The following is a 10,843-nucleotide window of genomic DNA, read 5'->3' on the forward strand; positions in this document are numbered from 1 at the left end:
CTCCCTTGCTTTGAGCTAAGACCTCATCTTGCTTCCAACTAAAGAATCATTCCCTCTTGTATATTCTTTGGTATGTTGTTATCTGCATAATTTTTCCAATTTCTTCTTACTACTGGCATGGATAAATGGGCTTACAGATATTCACTATTTGTGATGGTCTTTAGTGCAAACAATTTGATTTCCAATTTGATGGGAAGAAGCTGAACTACTGAGTGTAAATTTATGACTACCTTCACCCTTCAGAATGACAAGGGAAACAGCTTTCCTTTTGAACCCAGACTTATATCCTCAGATCAGAGATATCTGAAGGGGGGCAGATATATATATATATTTATATCCCAATACTTCTCTTGGTAACTGGAGAAAAGAATGTTCAGCCTTGGCAGCACTCCTAGGGCCTATGTGTACCTCCCCTCCAGGTAGCATAGCTATTCATTCTTCTTTTCTCCACAAAGCAAGGCCAGGTTTCAGATTCTATCTATCCATGCTACCCACAATCCATGTCTACACATTTTGACAACTCATGTGGGCATACCTTCTTACAAATATGAATACAGGGATGATTTTGTTCAGTAATCAAGTTAAGTATAAAGCAAGCAAACATGTTCAGTCAAGATGTTTGCCAGTGGCATTCCTGTGAAGAATCCAAACAAACAAATAAAAAGATCCAATATAGTAAAATGGAATCAGGAGACTAAGTTTCAAATCCCACCTCTGACATTTACTAGTTTTGTGGCTGTGGGCAAATCACTTACCCCTGAGCCTCCATTCCCCCCATCTTCAAAATAAGAAAATCAAACTCAATGATCTCTAAGGTACCTTCCTGACTTAAATCTATGATCTGCATTGATGGCAAGGTTCTTTAAATATTCCTATTTGTAAATAACATATTAATTGTATCACATCCCAAAATATTACAAAGCAAATCTCAATAAAATCTACAAAAATTCAAAAGTCATTGGTCGAACTATCCTGACTACAAAAACTAAGTAGGTAAGGGGTGGCTAGGTGGCACAGTGAGTAAAGCGCTGGCCCTGGAGTCAGGAGGTCCTGAGTTCGGTTCTGGCCTCAGACACTTAACACCCACACACACACAAAAAACTAGCCGTGCAACCTTGGGCATGTTACTTAACCCCAATTGCCCTCCAAAAAGGAAAAAAAAAAACTAAGTAGGTGAAAATTTATTTCTCAGACTTTACCGCAGGGTCAGATGAGCCAGTCCATCATTACTGATACCATAAACAAGAACTAGATGTACAATGAGCTGACAGAAAGAGATCAAACTGGGAAATTATACAATACTTTCACAGAATTACAGAATCTGAGAGACAGAAGAGATGACCTCAGAAGTTTTCTACCTAGTCCAACCAACATATGAAAGGAATCCCCACTCTAATATACTTGATAAGTGCTTGACCAGCCTCTTTTTTAAGACTTCCAAGGAGGTGGAACCCAACACTTCTCAAGGCAGCCCATTTCACTTTTATACAGCTCAAATTGTTGGAAAATTTCTCCTGGCATCAAACCTAAATTTGCCTTTTTGCAGATTCTCCCTCTCCCCCCCCCTCCCCCCCCCCCTCCCCCCCCCCCTTCCTGATTCTGTCCTTTGGGATCAAACAGCACAAATTTAATCCCTTCATGACAACCCTGCAAATACATTAAAACAATTAGCAATTCTGTTCCTGAGGCTTCTCTTCTCCAGGCCAAACATGCCCAATTTCTTCAACCAATACCATTATGATATGAACACACAGCTCTTCACCATTCTTCTTGCCCTTGATAGGCTCCAGATTATTAATGTCCTTCTTAAACTGTGGCATCCAGAAATGAATACATTATTCTGGATGAGGTCTGAGGAGCACAGAATAGAGTGAGACTATAACATTCCTATTCCTAGAAGCAATTTATCTCAAGGTAGCCCAATGTTGCATTAGCTTTTTTTGACTGACATCACACTGCTGACTCATTGATCTTTCAATCCACTAAACCCCCAGATCTTTTTCAATGATCCTAATCTTCTCACTACCAGAAAGTCTATTTCTTTCATATAAATATTATCCTGGTGATGTTCTATAATTGAAAATGATGGAAGACCACCATCTCAGAAGAATCAAAATTATAAGTAAAAAAGTATAAGACATACCATTTCATCACAGGCCTAACAACACCCTGCCAAATTTTGTAGTTGAGTGATCTCATGCTATCTCACAATTGCCCTCAACATTCCCACTGTACCACCATATCTGGGCCTTCCCTTGCCAGGTAGTCATCCATTCTTTCCTTACCTCTCATATCCTGCCCTTTTACTGCACAAACATTTATATGCTTTCCCAACACATCATGGTCACACTTTCCTAATTGATAACTGGCTGATCTGATAATTAATCTTTACTTGCAACTAATAGGCAATTAATGTTTATTAGCAGCTAATGTTATGCCCAAGGCAGCTGTTGCAGTGGATAAAGTGGTAGGCCTGAAAACAGGAAGAAACATCTTCCTGAGTTCAAATCTGGCCTCAGACACTTATTGGTTGTGTGACCCTGGGCAAGTCATTTAACTTTGCCTCAGTTTTTCATCTATAAAATGAGCTAGAGAAGGAAATGGCAAGCTATACCAGTATCTTTGCAAAGAAAATTCCAAAATGAGGTCACAAAGAGGCAGACACGGCTGAAACAACTGCACATCTCCCATATTCCCTTGTCCCTCCTAGATAACACAAATACATGTGAACAGCAACCTTTTGAAGATATCTTTTCTTTTGTTATTTAAACTCAAGAAGTGACTTGGGTGTTTATAATTTCAGGTCTATTAGTAGCAGATGAGATAAATACAGAGAGTGAGAGTTGAAAGAGATACTTGGGGGAAGGCAGGGACATCATGGTAGCACTAAAGTCACACCATGGGAGAGGCTGCATACTCAACTTACTTTGCATATTTGTAGAGAAGGTTCTAATTATATCTGAGAAGCTGTGCTCCCACATACAATGGCAACGGCTGAACTGCCGCTGAAAGAGCACCTTACACTTTGTCACTAATGTCTGTGACTAACTGCTATCATGCCCCACAGGGCCAATCCAGGAGTATTCTGTTGAGGATGAGCCACCAGAGTCAGCTGGTGCTGACAGCACTTCTTTAACATTCTTTTCTCTGAGCAAGCTTCTTGCCAAACAGCAGCTGCTGAAAATCGAGCAGCCACTGATGGGCAGTGACTCTTGGTGAGCTAAAAGGCAAAGCACTCTCAACTCCACTGAAATAATGCATATGTCCCAGGAGATCTTGGAGTTTTCTACTAATAAACCAACCATTAATCTAATTGATTTTTATGTTACTACTACATAACTTTAAGGCTTTAAAAGGTGAATTATTTGAGAGCCCTAGGGAAGATCAAGTTATTTTACTTATTTGAGGTGGTTTCTTCACAGGGGTGCTCTAATAATATATCTTCTCTATAGCAAAGGTTGGTTGGCTGGTTGTTGTCTTTCATTCTTGAAGAGGACCAAAATGACATCACTTGGCTGGGGTCAAGGTACAGTGTGTCCAACAGTGGCTGATCAGACAAATATGAGATTGGAAGCCTCTACCTCAGGTCAGGTACGTTCCATATGAACATTTTGTAGTGGAGATGTCTCTAAATTTATGCATCTCACATTTCTTTTGACCTACTGCAATTCTGCTTCACTCACAAAGCAGAGCACCTTCTTTGATGTGGGTATGCCATGCTGGGTGGTCCTTTGCCAGTGTCTCCTGTTTCACATTCGATTCCAAAGTTCTTCAGAGTGACCTTGAAAGTATCCTTGTATCGTTTCTTCTGACTACCATGTGAGTGCCTGCCTTGCATGAGTTCTCTGTAAAATAGTCTTTTAGGCAAATGTACATTTGGCATTCAAACAAAGTAACCAGCTCATCAGAGTTGTGCTTTCTGTAGTAGAGTATGAATGCTTGGCAGTTCAGCTTGAGAGAGGACCTCAGTGTCCAGTACCTTATCTTGCCAGGTGATCTTCAGAATCTACCTGAGACAATTAAAATTAGCCTGCCTACAAAGCTGAAGGTCTAACAGAGCCATTGTGCTGATCTCGTTGTATGCCTCTGAAACCTAGACAGTCTACCATCACCATGCCAGGAAGCAGAACTGCTTCCATTTGAATAGCAAGGGTAGTGCTTAGAAAGTTACTATTAAGGTTGAGTACAGGTTTTTTGTAAGAAAAGAACTAACTTGCATTTCCCTGAAGCCTGGAGGGGCTATACTTCTTGTACTATAGCTCTTGAGCTCCCACTGGTGTGTTCTCCATTAACACTCACCAGGTTAGCTTCATTAGCTTTTAGAAAAGGGATAGATTGAAAAAACATAGCAACAAGTGGCACAAACATTCCCCTCAAACATGGGGCATACTCTCCCCACATACATGAGCACCCAGGAGAGAATTGGCTCAAACTTAAAGTACAAAGGTAGTGAGGTACTTGTGGGTCAAAGGGATACCTTGCAACTCCTGGCATTGAGAATCCCTTTCTTCCTTTGTAGAGTAATCACCAAATTCCTCTTATATGTAGTTCCCTGCTAGATGAGCAGGGAATTACAAGGAAGGAAAGGGCAGCTGAGATCGAAGAGTATATCTTTCTGTTAAGTCCATAGCCAGCACTTTACAAATGATTGTGAGAGTTCCTGCTCCCTAAAGCAATCTTCTCAAGTGTCTGTCCACTCCTGATGCAAATGCATCAAGCATCTCTGGCATATGCTTCTGCCACCATCTGATCACTGATGAGATCTCTGGTGGGACTTCTAGATCTTCCAAATTCCCAAGATCATTGCCTTCTACATAGAGGTTTCTGCTGAGTCACCAACTGAAGGAAGGAAACATAAAAGAAAGATGGCTCCCACCCAAGTACAATCTTGTCTAGGCAGGATATGCACTTGAAACTATCACTTACTGGATGGAGAAGCAGGCAACCACCATTCCCCCTATATAGCTCTCAGAAGGAAACTCAACACAGCTCTCCCACTTTCAAGAAGAAGGACAGAGTTGGGCATTCAATTCTAGCTCAGCAACTCTCAGTTGTCATGGAAGGACGGAAGGAAGGAAGGAAGGAAGGAAGGAAGGAAGGAAGGAAGGAAGGAAGGAAGGAAGGAAGGAAGGAAGGAAGGAAGGAAGCAGTCAGTCAGCCAACAAACATTTATTAAGCATCTACCATGTACCAGGGCAGGGAAGTTTTCATCTGGGATGTCACAGAGATTATAAATGGAACTACAAGGCAGTTGTTACACCCTTTCCAATAGTAATGCTTGTACTGGGCAGCTGATAAGATGCCTGGATAGGCACTATTTTCCTGGATATTTAGCTGGATAGAATGAGAAGCAAAGGATGGTACTAGTCTGACTAGATTTAACTGGTCTTATGAGTTTGTATTCATTCACCTAAAGAAACAGTAGATTTGCAAAACTGAATGGATTAACTGCCCCAGGTAAGTGGTGTGTAGTCTCTGCAGGCTGGTCTGGAGGGATGCTATATCTTATGAAGAAAAGGGTTCAGCAACAGGGTAGATTACAAGATGCCTGAAATGAGTAGGTCCAAGTATCATGTCAGAAGTTATCTGAATAACTTTTTTTTCTTCAAACAATGCAAACCACTTAAAGATACCATCCCATCAGTCCTGATTAATTTACCAGTGACTAATAGTAGCCCATCATCCTCAAGTATCTTATATTCTAATTACCATGGCACAATATAAGGTAAGCAAATTGTAGCCAGATCCATAAAGGACCTATAGTAGACAGGCTTAATGTTGAACCAAGCCAGTAGCTCTCCCTGTCCAGGGTATTAACCACTTCTCAAATATTGCTAAAACCACTGGTTTATATGCTGCCCTCACACATTCTCTCCACACTCCTAGCACATGGAGAAGCACATAGCAGAAACTCATGGGATTGTTGTGAGACTGAATTGGGATAATATAAGCAAAGTACTATGATCTTCAAGCTATAAAAGTTCTAGAACTTTGCTCCCATGAAACTTTTCTTTCTGGATTATGGCCATTATGCTATTCATAGAGTTTCCAGAACTGGAAAAGACCTCAGAGACTCTCTAGTGTACACAATATAACTATTAGTTACCCAGTTTTTGCCTGAAGACCCCTAGTGAAAAGGAAACCACTACCTCCTGAGGCAACCCATTCCACTTTTGGACAGATGTAATTGTTAGAAAGGTTTCCCTCCTTTATTTGGAACCTAAATTTAAGTTTGTAACTTCCATCCATTATTTCTGGTTTTGCCATGTAATGCACAAATTAAAATATAATTATTATGAGTTATAAATAACAATTGCAGTTTAATGCATACTGGTATTCAGTAGCAAACAGCAAACTTTAAATGTAAGTTAAAACATCGTCCACAGGTTGAAAACTCTAAAGTTTGTTTTATAGCTAACTTCCATGGAACTTCCTGCTCTGTTCCATCAATTTTTCCACACAAAATTGTTTCTATACTAGCAAAATGAAGTGTGTCATTTGGCAAAATAACAAAGGTACAGTGATTGTTTTTTGCTAAAAATGTTACTTCAGTATTTCTGTAAAAGACCAGTGGCAACTTTTACTGAATTAAGTAATTAATTCAACAAATATTTATTTATTAACCATCTACTAAATGAAGTGCCCTAAATGAAGGTGGAGCAGACTGATGCCAAGTAATGCATTATGTACCACTCAAAGACTATTAAGTCACTGAGAAGCTGAAATCTACATCAGTGGGTAGAGTAATCACATAGATGAAATCACAAACCCTACAGGTATTAAAGGACACAGAAAGCACATGTATCACCTGCATTTACTTTATATGCCACCAGAGTCACAAGTTGGGCAGGGTAACCAGGGCTTTGACCCAGTATGTCTCCCATGAGGGATTAATTTATTTCCCCTCATGGTCCTCTTACATCTTGAGGTCCTTTGCGCCATCCCATAGAACCACCACATCTAATATAAAACCACTTCATGCCCTTTGCCTACCCCTGGGCAGCCAACTCCTGATAGACTATCCCTGTCTTCAGGGGTCCAGGGACCAGCTTGATGCCACACAAATACTTTCTCACATCCCAGGGTCAAAGGAGATAACTATTGCAATATTTTTGCCCACCTCCACAGACAACCTCCATTCCCCCAGCCTTTTCTTCTCCTTGGAGTTGGAAGGAGAGAGGGTCTGGGGAATTGTTTAGAAGTCAGAATCTTTATAGATTAGACTGCTTCTCCTCTGGTACAAACACACCTAACCAGGGAGTACTGAATTCTGCACTCTGACCACTAGCTCTGGCAACTGGCCAAGGTGGGATCCCAATCATATTTAATAGGTAAAATACTCTCTCTAACTTGCTCTCTTCCCCAGGGGTGGCCTCCTCAATAGCAGCCTTGGTATGCCCTTCGGTTTCTCTCTCCTCCCACTCCTCCCCAATGAAAGTCTTGTTCCTCTAAAAAGTCTCCCTTAAGTCTTTTCTGCATTTATTTATCTGAGTACCAGAATTTCTAATAATGGCTCTGCATACCACAGTTAATACAACTTAAATGCAAGTGGGTTTTTTTTAAAGCCATTTAAAGTTTTTATTCTTTTAGAACTAAAAATTAACCAGATGACACTAAAAGCAATCTCACACAATAAGAATTTCTACCATGTACAGGTCATTTTAGCAGATGACAATATGACATACATAAAGCTGTCAGGTCTTCTCCAAAGGACAGTCCTCTAGTTCATGTTTCATATGGCAAATTAATTCTTTTTGACATTTAATTTATAACCTAAGGTACTGTGGATTTAAAACTTGACTATGATAACAGCAGATTAGAGCAGAGTTCCATTTGACAGATTCAATTTATCAAGATATTTTTATTGTGAGTGAGGGTCTTGATATAGATTCCTCCACATCAAATGGACAAGACATTGATTTCTTCCAGCAAAGCACACTTTCTCACCCTCCTCCTCCCTCACATACTCTGTTCATTTGGAATTAAGCATTTTGATTCTAACTGTGCATAGGGAAAACATACTGATAAAATGATATATAACCATTTTCTCATTGTAGAATGGGGGAGTGAGGGGGATGAGTGTCCCTCCCCTGATAAATTGTCTATCTGGCTGGTTTGCACAGCATTCTGAGGAAGAATGTTCAAGGGGATGAATGGATCATCTGGCTACAAGAGAACTATGCCAATTTTCCCCCAGCTAGCTCTCTCAAAGAACAAAAATTATGTCTACTTCCTGTTGGATATACTGAATTACAGAATTTTAGAGTGGGAGGGGACCTTTAAGATCATCTTGTCCATCTCCCTGATTTTGTAAATGGGAAAACTGAAACTCAAAGACATTAAAAGACTTGTCTAAATTCAAACATTCGATTAGTGACAGACTCCAAAATAGAACCAAACTATTCTGACTCCTAGTTTTTAGTTCTTTACACTATAAACATATATGTGCTTTATTTCCCTTGTTACAGAGGTTCTGAAGTTGCCATTAGTCCTAATCATGACTGAAGGCAAAAGGAAAGAAGAAAAACATAAGCATAAAAACCTCCTGGGCTTGAAGGGAAAACGGAGCCTATATTCATTTAAATATAAAATTTTAGTAACAGCTTTGATTCAAGTATACCACCTACTGGAATTATGAAGAATTGTATATGAGAAAAATGAAATATGAAATACTATGCAATCAGAAATACTTAAGCCAATTGCTTGGGTGCTGTTTAAATTGCTACTTGTATTTCCTAATTCTTCTGCTATGAAGTTGATGTGACAAGTTAGTTTTTCCAAATTACCAATAAAAAACAAACAGTAATAACACAATGTAATTTCAGTTAATAATAATATCAATTGATAATAATATCATTTGCAAATAGCTTTTCTCCCAATTGCTCAAGATTATAGCAATTGGAAGTAGTTTACTATGGTGGAAATAAAAATATTTTCTAAAACCCCTTGTTTTGCAAAATCCTTTATACAGAAGGGGTCAGATTTCAGCATACATGTATCATGAATGGGAACATAGAGAATCATATGTGGAGCTGAGCTTGAACACTAACCACTCCAAATGACACATTCTAGGGAAAACAGCAGTTTTAACAAGAAGTAAGAAGTCATTCTGTCCTTTTGGGTGGGTGAGTGGGTGTGTCTGTGTCTGTGTCTGCTCCTGTTGTGAGCATGTTGGGACTCTTCAAGGTCTCCCTCATACTTTCATTGAGAGACATCAACTTCTTTAGCAGCTTTGAGGATTGTTCAAACAAGGCAAGAAAAGCATGTGCTTCTTTAGGTGATTAACTCTGTTAATTTCTTTCTGGTGGACCCTAGACATGAGCCAAAGACTAAGCTTTATTTTAAAAAGACTGTCCGTAGGGCTCTGAGGTGGGGACATCATGAACCAGAGAGAGGCCAAAAACAATAACCTAAATCTGATCTTGTCTTTTAAAGGTCAGGCTGCCCCAGAACTGAACCTGTGTGAGAAATTATTCATTTGGACCCCTACTTTATTCCAACCAGGACTAATCAGTATGATATGAATCCATAGGAATAGTGTTTATGAGTTATGCATATTATGTCTCAGAGCTGTGAACTGCAGATTGTAAATTCACTTGCTCAATTATAGGAAGCTAACTAGAGGCCCTCTATTCTTGTTTTTCTTTGTTATGGTGAACAAGCCCAATGTGGCAAAGGTAACTCAATTACATGGAAAATCCCCCAACTTATTTTTATATCTCCAGACCAATCTCTCTTGTCTAACATGAACAGGTGACCATCTTATGACCACTTAATCAGTGGAGATGCCCCTGCCCACATACCATTTATGGCTGATGCATCATTTTTGGTCAAGAAGTGAGATCTATCAACCAATGTGATTCTATACTTTGTATAGTCCCTCAAAAATGTTCAAGCATCAAATCTGGTATCAAGCCTTATAAAAATAAGTCCCTGGAAGAAGGAGGCATCTCAGGTCATGAGGAAGATCTGAGGTCTACTTCATTAGAGGGGACCCTTTAATAAAGTGCCTTTGACTCAGAACTCAGCCTCAGTGGTTTTTTTCTTGCAGACTGGGCACTTATAATCCCCACCTGGTACATATAAGCCCAGAGATGGGGCACTCGGTAGATAGAAGCATCCCATACACTAGGTTGTGAGTTTTACAAATACATTGTTTCATCATGACAATCTTATGAAAATAGTTTCTATCTCTATGTAACTTGAGCCCCAAAGTCCACTGGTATGTGACTCTCTCTGAATTGACAGATATAAATGCACCTGTATTAGGGGGCAGGTGGAATTAGTGAGAGGAAAATGTCTCTTCAGTCTTTGGTCCTGCTTTGAGTTTCTTTAGGTCTCTTCAGTCCTGGGTCTCTTTAGGCTTCAGGCAATATAGTGTCTCTAGGCACTTTTAGCTTCCAGTTTCCAAAGAGAGGGAAGACATCAACTCCACCTCAGATTGCTAAAGGAAAAAGACTTTGGGAAGAAGCCAACATGACAGGAGCCCGCAGTCTCCATCATGTCTCTATCCCCAGCTTGCTACATTATAGATTGCGAGGAGTTATACCTTAGATGAGATCTAGAACTCTCTCTCTTTGTTAAACTGAGTTAGTTCACTCCCAACAAGAGATCTTCACTCTGTATCATCTAGCATATATTCTCCTAAAAATATTACTCAGCTAATAGTTTAAAAATTATTATTTGTAAGGCTGGCTTTTATATATATTGATAAAAAAAAAAAAGAATGTACAGCTATATCACAGAGAAGGACAAACTGCCTTACTGTGTCCTTGTAAAAATCAAGCAAGTTAATATTTGTAAAGAGCTTAGCAAAGTGCCTGGCACATAGTAGGCACTTAAT

At 39.6% G+C, this 10,843-nt stretch overlaps 1 long non-coding RNA gene across 1 annotated transcript; it reads left to right on the plus strand.

The window, feature by feature from the left end:
• Positions 1–2,980: 2,980 nt before the first annotated feature.
• LOC138173430 (uncharacterized) lies at positions 2,981–9,007 on the plus strand. The gene is made up of 4 exons (XR_011171388.1): positions 2,981–3,356; positions 3,453–3,591; positions 3,691–3,819; positions 8,469–9,007. It is a non-coding gene; the product is annotated as an uncharacterized lncRNA (long non-coding RNA).
• Positions 9,008–10,843: the final 1,836 nt, after the last annotated feature.

Source organism: Petaurus breviceps, unplaced genomic scaffold, assembly GCF_028583685.1.
Source record: "Petaurus breviceps papuanus isolate PSGF00001 unplaced genomic scaffold, PetGlider_PUasm1.0 582, whole genome shotgun sequence".
Lineage (NCBI taxonomy): Eukaryota > Metazoa > Chordata > Mammalia > Diprotodontia > Petauridae > Petaurus > Petaurus breviceps.